This window comes from Meles meles, chromosome 13 (assembly GCF_922984935.1).
Source record: "Meles meles chromosome 13, mMelMel3.1 paternal haplotype, whole genome shotgun sequence".
Taxonomy (NCBI): domain Eukaryota; kingdom Metazoa; phylum Chordata; class Mammalia; order Carnivora; family Mustelidae; genus Meles; species Meles meles.
In genome coordinates, this window is record NC_060078.1 from 24,154,349 (window position 1) to 24,164,197 (window position 9,849).

Below are 9,849 nucleotides of genomic sequence, written 5' to 3' on the forward strand. Positions count from 1 at the left end.
GTGCCTACTTGTGATCTCTGTCTGTCAAATACATAAATAAATAATCTTAAAAAAAAAAACAAACTGGCGGTTTAAGCAGGAAACCTGCCTTCCTGCATCTATCCGTCTGGTCAATAAGCATGACTTCGAATCCTTCCCTTACCTGGCATTGTTGGGTACCAACCGCACTGGAGATTTAGTGTTCTAGAGAAAAGACAGATACAAATAGCCAGGACTCATAAAACCAATTCCCAGGCACCTGGTGGCTCAGTCCTTAAGTGTCTGCCTTCCACTCAGGTCACAGTCCCAGGGTCCTGGGATCGAGCCCCGCATCAGGCTTCCTGCTCAGTGGCAAGCCTGCTTTGCCTTCTCCCACCCCTGTGCTTGTGTTTTCTCTCTTTTGTCAAATAAATAAATAAAATCTTAAAAGAAAAGAAAAGAATACCAACAGCCTCACATTGGAGGAACGATGGGCAGGAAACAAGGCCCGTAAACACAGAAGGAGAGGAGGGGCCTTCCTTGGCGCAGTTCTGGCTCCCACATCCCTAGGGTTAGGCAGAAGTGTGGTTTGCCTGGTGGCAGCGTCCAGGCCCCAGGGTGCACGGGGACCTGCACCGAACCCAGGCCTGGGACTCCCCGGAATTTTTATCTACGCACCTCAGGACCCAGCCCAGTCCCTGGCCTCCGGTAGGTGCTCCACACGTGTCAGAATTGATGGTCTGCTTCTTAGGTGTTTCTAGTCCATCTAACTCAAAAACTGCTTCTGAAATTCGCATAGAACTACATGTATTAGTAAAACATGAAAAAAAGGGGCACCTGGGTGGCTCCGTTGTTAAGCCTCTGCCTTAAGGTCCTGGGTCCTGGGATGGAGTCCCACATCAGGCTTCCTGCTCAGCGGGGAGTCTGCTGCTCCCTCTGCCCTTTCCCCACACCTCGTGCGCGCGCTCTCGCTCTGTCTCACTCTCTCTAAAACAAATGAATAAAACATCTTTCAAAGAATGAAAAAAATGAGCCAATCAGAAGAAGAAAATGCAAAGGTAAGGGACGCGAGATAAAATTAGGGTTAAAGGGAACGGTTAAACCCCGCATGCGTGGTTTTGAGTAGATCTACTTCGAGCAGCCCGTGAAGAGAGCGCAAAGTTCAGCTGCCAGAGTCACAGAAACAAACTTAAGGACAATAACAAGAAGCCGGGGGCTCAGGAAAGGCCCAGCTCTTTCTAGCACTGAGTCAAGGAAATTTCTTTTATGAGTCTTCATAAAGAGATTCTCTGTGAGATAGCACATAACAATGCCCCTAAGACGGGGCGCCTGGGTGGCTCAGTGGATTAAGCCGCTGCCTTCGGCTCAGGTCATGATCTCAGGGTCCTGGGATCGAGCCCCGCATCGGGCTCTCTGCTCCGCAGGGAGCCTGCTTCCTCCTCTCTCTCTGCCTACTTGTGATCTCTCTCTCTGTCAAATAAATAAATAAAATCTTTAAAAAAAAAAAAGACAACGCAGTCATGAGTTTCAAAGAGCTGTTTCTGGAAACACCCCCGGGGAGCATGATGGAGGCATACCTGAACAAAATCCCATCCAGGAGCCCGGGCCAGGGAGGGATTCTCATCTGCCAGTTGGTGGTGACGACCGTGTAGGACAGCAGAGGGGCTGGGGGAGGTTGAGGAGCAATGGAAGATGAAGCTGGCGGGGCCCCCATAGTGTCTGAGTTTGGCGCAGGCAGGCGTGTGCCTACATCCACACACCTCCGGAGGCGAGACACTCAGAATGCAGGGGACACCGTCCCCTTCAGCCCCTTGGTGCAGCAAGTTCTGCCCTCCCAGACCAAACCGAGGGGGAGGGAAGCCTCCAGAGAGGAGGGATTGGTCATGAGGGGCGAATCTTCATCAAGTGCGAGAGTAAACATCTCATATTTCAACTCTGTGAAGAAACCATCTTCCGGAAGACACTCTCCCAGAAATGTGTGCAGTTTGCAGTGGGGTCGTCCAGGGCCTGCTGGCGACTTCAGGGGGGCCCCCATTTCCTGGGCCCTGAAAACGTGCCCCTGACTGACGGCGGACATACGAGGTGCCGGGTTAAGGAATGGCTTGCTCTGGCTGTGTGTTTGTGGCCCCGTCTACAGCTGCCCTGGAATTAGCAAGGGCAGACGCACAATCGCTCCTTCTTGGGGGTGAACGCCTGGTTTGGGAAAGAAAAAATCTCGGTGAAATGAAAACAGAAATTAACATCTCTTTTTTAAATGGCATCATTTTGGAATGATTGTAAACCCAGTTTAAAGTCATTGGATTTCCTACCCGGATCTGTGTGCGCAGACATAACCAGTGCTGTCCTCTGATGCTATCGAGGAGGGAAAGAGCTTTGTCTCTTTGTGAGTGTATATTAGCTTGCTGGATCCTGATATCGCTTGCAGATGGGAAAATGGAGGCTCGGTGAAGGTTAAATGACTTCTCAAAGGCCACACAAGGTGGCTTCTAAATCTTGTCTCTCACCTCCTTGCTGTGAGCCATCTCCGTGAGATGACGTTCCTGGGGGACCGGGCTCTGTGTCTGACACTAGGAGTAGGAGCCCAGTAAACATCCATTTCCCCACCTGTTCTTGCCCTCTTCTCCATTTTTCTACTAAAGAGATGCTCTTACATTGAGGGTTCCGAGGGCAGCTGCTTCCCATAGTCTTAACCTACGATTTCCACTTGGCCCACGTATCTGCTTTGCCACAAGTCCCAAGTGGAAGTGGTTGAAACACAGGAGCTTCATGAAATGCCTCAGAAGCCAACAAGGGTTGCGGAAGATGGAACGTTGTCGAGCCTCCAGTCTACAAGGTTGACATGAAAATCCTCTCCCACCCTGCGCCCCAGTCCTGTCACCGTGTCCCTCTTCTTCACACAGAGTTACGAGGGTTTTGTGAAATGCTCACATCTGAACTATCGATGCCATGGGTTGCACATTCTGGTGACGAATAGGAGGCAAGAAAGACACCCATAAATTCTCAGGCAATAAGGTCAAGAAAATAAATTCTTTGGGTGACAATGAGGGGGTGGTGGAATTTATCAGTATGATTATTGCGCTAGATTTGTACTGTGTTCCTGTAATTTTTTTTTTGTAAAAAAATTTGTAAGTGTTTGTAATTGATTGTAAGTGATTTGTAAGTGTTTCCACTTAGATTGGAAAGTCAACAACCATACATAGTTTGGGATACTCTGCATGTCATCAGGCTTCTTCCATTAGACATATAATTTAATAATTGTTTTGGGATTAGGAATACATTCTAACTTCCTATTATGTATGTATTTGTTTTAAGTGCTATTGTAGTGCAAGGGAAGGAGGGGCTAGAGGGTGCAGGTAGGGCAAAGACACTGTGCCAACAGATGCAGACCTTAAAGAGATTATTCTAGAGACATAAGCTTCTTAAAGGTCCACCTGTTGAATAAACAGACTTAGCTCAGGGAGGGTTGCCTGGTGCTACAAAGGAGTATGGAAGATATATTTTTATAGTCATTTTTTAGTAGCAGAAGAGGGACACGGATAACCTATCATGGACTCAAGGTGAACAGGAAATCGATCAGAGCTCCGGGTATCAGAAAAGCGACTCAGGTCCTTTCACAAGATTTCAGCACTGAGGAACCTCTAGGAACCGGAACACTTTACTAATCAGATTGGGCCGTTCCTTGACATTTGTCTATTTGCTGATTCTGATCCCTAAGCCCAGTTCTAGCCAGCAAATTCTCTAAATATGATTACCTCCAGTATATGAGCTCATTTCTTTGCACTTACTCCCAAACGGTCGACATCGATTTGCGACATTAATGAAGTAAGTACCCAACTATCCTTGTTCATGAGCTATTACCTCGGTATTGATTGTAGCTTTAATTGACAATTACTTGAGTGGGCTGGGCTATACTGAGCTTTTATTAATTTTCCATGGTGATGCTCATTACTAAACTTCAGTGCAATTGTGTAACAAAGTACGCTCCCCACTGTGGCTAACTGAACTGGAAAATTCCACTGGCCATTTCCCAAACCTCTTTATCCTGGAAAATAAAGAATTTGGTATTGTTAAATTTGATATCAGGATTCTAGACCTCAATTCTGTGGGAAGAGAATTGGCTGTGAAAATAAATAGAATTTGGTACATTATTTTTCCTTCACTGTCGTTTCAGAGAACGTGTGGACCCACAGACTTCATTCTACCCCTTGCTGCCTAGAGAGACAGTGAACTCCATATGAAATTATATGTTTTTCTTTCTTCCTTTTTTTTTTTTAAATTAGGAGTGGGGAAGAGGCAGCTAGGCAGAAGAGATTTTGTGGTTTTAAGAAAGAGGGGTTCAGTTTCTAGGGGAGGTAAAGGGGGGGAAGTTAAATTGATGAGGGACACTAATGGCAGACAAGGGTTATTTAAGCAGACGCATCTCTGTGTCATCATGAAGGAAACTTTATGCTCTGTTCTTAGGCAGAGCCATGGAATACAGAGACCTCCCCTTGTGTTTGTCAAGTCTCAAGTGCCTGCAGCTCAAAATAATCCTTATTCCAAAGTGGCATACTGGGGGCACACGCTGTGGGGGATATCCTGATTCCCTTCAAAGGTGATTCAGAAGTATGACTTATGATATCTGATTGAGCCAAAGCAATTTTTATAATGTGACATAAATTGATTAGAGTTGGAATTCACTTTGTTATGAGCTAATTAATGGAGACATTCCTATAGTTTTCTGGGAGAGTGAGTAATGCAGCAGAAAGGTTTGTCCATAAGGGAGCTGCTGAACTCTCGGTGTGGCTGTTCTAGAATTATAACTAGTGAATATCCACAAAAATTTCAGGAAAAGTATTGGTTGGCATTCAGCAAATTAAGCTTTCAATTAATTGGACAGGTGCCGTTTTTGTTTGGTTTGGTTTTTTGACCATTACACACTCATGAGAAGTCAGTGGTAGGAAAACTAGCTCCTATTAGAAACGATGCTCTGAAACAGAAAAATTAATGAGATGAGTTTACTTTGAGTGCCGTCAACTTTGACTTGTATGAAAGGCTATGTTGTATTGGGGAAAATGCCCTTCGCTAGGAATCAAAATTCTTACAGCTTCATACCTCTGGATCTCATTATAAAATGAAAGGTTTGGCCCATATAACCCCTAAGGGGCTTTCTATGCTCTTAAATCCCACAGTTTTGGTCTTGAGACATTGAGTTGTGTGAGGGTAAGATAATGGAAAGCGTATTGCACTGGAAGGCCGGAACACCGCTTTGAGTTGTCGCTTCCCCAGACAGCTGTGTGCTCTTGGAGAAGTCACTTCACCTTCCTGGGTCCCACCTTCCTCCTCTATATCATGAGGAGCCATGGGGCCATAGCCTGAGTGATCCCTCCTCTTTTTCAGTTTCTTCAGTTCACATGGTAATCAATGGCTCCTACTATGGTTACTTCTATGCACAGACTTGGGGAGCCTCTAGTTCCCAGTTATTTAACTAACCACAAATCCTAGTGTGAAGAGCGTTTGGTAGATGTGGTTGACATCTACACTCAGGTGACCTGAAGTGAAGGAGATGATGCTCAGTCCTGTGGACAGGCCTTGTCCAACCCACTGGAAGTTCTTTTTTTTTTTTTTTAAAGATTTTATTTATTTATTTGACAGACAGAGATCACAGGTAGGCAGAGAGGCAGCCAGAGAGAGAGGAAGAGAAGCAGGCTCCCCGCTGAGCAGAGAGCCTGATGCGGGTCTCGATCCTAGGATCCTGGGATCATGACCTGAGCCGAAAGCAGAGGCTTTAACCCACTGAGCCACCCAGGTGCCCCCCCACTGGAAGTTCTTAAGAGCAAAACCAGAGGTTTCCTGGAGAAGCAAAAGTTCTGTCCCAAGACTGCAGCTTGAACTCCTGCCTGAGTTTCCCTCTTTCCAGACTGCCCTATGGACTTCAGACTTGCTAGGCCCCACAATTGTATAAGGTGATTTCTTAAAACAAATCTCTTAGTATACACACAGGTGAGTACACATTTATCTCATTGGTTTTGTTTCTCTGGGGAACCCTGACTGATACAGCTCTCTGGGTGATAGATAAATTTGGGGCCATCAAAGGAAGACGTGCTAATATTTCTTTTACTTGCTGTGGTAGGAGGAGGATCAGAAACACAGAGCACAGACTACCTCAGTGATTATATTCAGCCCACAAACATTTTTCTCGGGCCTGCACAGTTTATTTCTTTTGAATTGGTTGACAACATTAAACAGAAGGAGATATCACTTAAGTGTGACTTTTTCTTTCTCTTAAATAATTGGAGATCAGGCCACCTGAGGCCTGTATTCCTTCGAGGGAATAATCAGCTTAAACTAAATCCTCAAACTGGGTTACTTGTCACCCTGGGGATACACAAAAGTTTTCCAAGGAATCTCAATTTCCAGACACTCAACTTTCATACGTTCTCATTTCTAAGGCTGATCTGCTTGGCAACCTGCTTGCCTCCCGAGCCCTCACATTTGTCCTCTCTCTCCCTCTCAGGTCCCCTTTACAACCACCCTTCTCCCACCTCACAAACTGACTAGACGTGGAAATAGTGCTGTCCATTATACTTTCCACAAAGCACTTGCTGCCCACGGCGAGTTGAAAGATGACCCCCAAAACGTATGTCCATACGTTTCATAAAACCTCAGAATGTTACCTTATATGGAATAAAGGTCTTTGTAGATTATGAGTTCCTGGATTATAGTAGATTGTCCATCCAATGGCAGACATCCTCACGAGAAGCTGAAAAGCAGAAAACAGCCACATAGATACAGAGGGGGAGGCCATGTCAAGACAGTGGCAGCGAGGGGCGCCTGGGTGGCTCAGTGGGTTAAAGCCTCTGCCTTTCGCTCAGGTCATGATCCCAGGGTCCTGGGATCGAGCCCCGCATCGGGCTCTCTGCTTGGCAGGGAGCCTGCTTCCCCCTCTCTCTCTGCCTGCCTCTCTCCCTACTTGTGATGTCTCTCTGTCAAATAAATAAATAAAATCTTTAAAAAAAAAAAAAAAAAAAAAAAAAAAGACAGTGGCAGCGAGCAGAGGGATGGGTCTCCAAGCCAAAAGGCACCAAGCGGTGCCAGGAGCCAGCAGGAGCTGCAAGACGGGCGTGGAAAAATTCTCCCCGGAGCTTCCAGGAGGACCCACCTCCGCTGACAGCTTGATTTCGGACTTCTGGCCTTCAGAAGCATGAGAGAATACATTTCTTTGACTTGAAGCCACCACGTTTGCTGTATTTGCTTGTGGCGGACCTAGAAAAAGGAATCTACTCCTCTCTGTGGGGAGCTCTTTCAGGGCTGACCTCCGCTGCAGGGGGCCATCCTGACTGCAGCCACAGCCTTCCCAGGCTGGCCCACATCTGGCGACAGAGCGTGTGGTGTACCTGTCTCCTAGACAGGTCTGACAGGCAGCATTCTTTTCAGAGCTGTCTCCTAGGGAGCCTTCACCAATCTCCTCTCATCCAGGCTCGTTTCCTCTTCCTTCTTTGCACATGTATGGATCCTGAGAGAACATCCCACTCCCCACGTTCTGTCTCAGCATCTGCTTCCAGGGAACTCAAACTGTGATGCAAAAGAAATGCACCCCTTTGGCCCTTCTCAGGTCTTACTACAGTGCATTGCCTCAGGTGTTACCACTCTCTGGATGACCATCAGACAGTCTGAAATATCGATGTTGATGTTGCTATAACAAGAAAGTGTCTAGTCCCATTTCTCGTTTATGTAAACCAGTTTTCTCAGTATTTGTATCTGTCAACTCCAAACACAGGAACAGGTGTGGTGCGGAACCCTACCTTATCCTAGGTAATATTCACCCATGCATACGTGAACTAACTGGAAGAAATAAAACCCCATCTATCTCATACAGGTAGGCATTTTCAATGAAATTTTTAATTTTATGTTTAATCATGATTCATAAAAATTTACAAGTATATTTAGGTTATCTTAATCAATTTTCCCAGAAGAAAAATATTTTAACACCTAGGGCCTTATGGTAACAGGAAATTAACTTTTAATTTGTATTTTTATTTATGTTGCAGAGAAGTACAGAAGCATGATGAACAAAACACTTTAAATCAAATGTTATAGTTGAATAAAATTTTGTGGGGGAAGAGTAATTAAAATAAGAGTTCGGGAAGGAAAAGGAAGTAAAATTTCTGTTTGTCTTAAAAGAACTTGTTTGTGTATTCTTTTTACGGTTGTTGGTGGTTATCAAATTGGTATGGGATTTAAACTCTCTTGGGGTGCTATAAATTATTTTAAAGTGTTACTCTTTACAGTACTCTACTAATTATCTTTTAAGAAATATCCATTAAGCATATGACTAAAAAATTTAGGTGTTAACCTAACAGTCTGATAAGGGGTACATGGTTTTCCAAAAACTGGGGCCAAGTTCATGACAACCCCTGATTTGCTCTGCCTGCTGGTACCTGTAGGCAGTTTGGTCTCTGACTCCTGCCTTCGCTAAAGAGCAGAACACCTCATGTTACAGCCTGTCTTAATCCCCAAGGGCAGTTTCTGGGAGCATTAGCCCCCCTCCCTGTCCAGATCTCTGATGAACTGACGTATCTGCCAGGGAGGAAGAGGCTGAGATACAGAGGAAGGGTAGCTTTCCCTAATTCTCGCAAAAACGCTTTAAAGGTGGGGGCTACTGAGAAGAAATCTCTGATGGGCAACAGAGGCTGAATTATAAATTCCCCCAAAGAAATGTAAGACAAGCTTCTCCTTCCAGGCTCTCTGCCCAAATCCCTCACCCTGAGCTTCCTTTCTTTCCCTTCTCTACATAGATTCCATCCCAGGCAGAGGAGAATAAGACATCTGAGGAAAATGGATTCACTTTGCACCATTGCGAAGAACCACAACTATAATAATGACTGCCATTTATTGAGTGGTTACTATGTGTCACGTGGAAAAATGAATGACCTTAATAGCTGACATCGGATTCACTGCAGGAAGGGAACTGCCTTTTGAGAATCTCTTCAACAACACTTCTAGAACTGATTATAAAAGCCATCCAGAGGATGCACAGGACAGCAAGAAAATCTGGGGGGAAAAGTTATAACAAATAAAAATAGCCAACACCTATATAAATGCTAACTATATGCAAGATACTGCTCAACATATTTTATATGTAGGAATTCATGAAATCCAAGGCACCTGGACGGCTCAGTCAGTTAAGTGCCTCTTGATCTTGGCTCAGGTCATGATCTCAGAGTTGTGAGATCGAGCCCCAGGGCTCTGCATTGAGCATGGAGCCTGCTTAAAATTCTCTCTTGTCCCCTTCCTGAGTCCCTCCGTCCCCCACCCACCTCACACATATGTGTGCATGCTCTCTAAAAAAATAATAATAATCATGAAATCCTCATAATCATCCTGTTATTATTCTCATTTCTAAAATGGGAAAACTGAGGAATGGAGATTAAGTAACTTGTCTCAGTACTAGTTAGCAACAAAGAGTCCAACTGGCTCTAGAGTTTGTGCTCTTGTCTGTTATACTGGATTTATGCTCTTAACCGCTGTACTATGCTATATCAGGACTTTTTTGAATAAAACAATAGTAATTAAGCCAATAGGGTCCCATTTCATCATAGAATAAGGAAATAGAATAAAGATCAGAAACAGACCCACATATAGAAAATTAACATATGATACTTAGGTATTTCGAATCACTAGCAAAAATAAAAATAAATTTCCAGTTCACACCTAAATCAAATTATATTCCAGATGGATCAATGTGTCAAATGTATAGAAATGTAAATATATCACAAAATGCCAGTTCTAGGAGAAAATATTGGAATTTTTTATAATGCTGGAATTTCCTTCCAGGCATATGAAGCACAGTATCTATTTTTAAAAAGATTTGTACTTTTAGCTAAATATACAGTAAAAACTCCTATATGG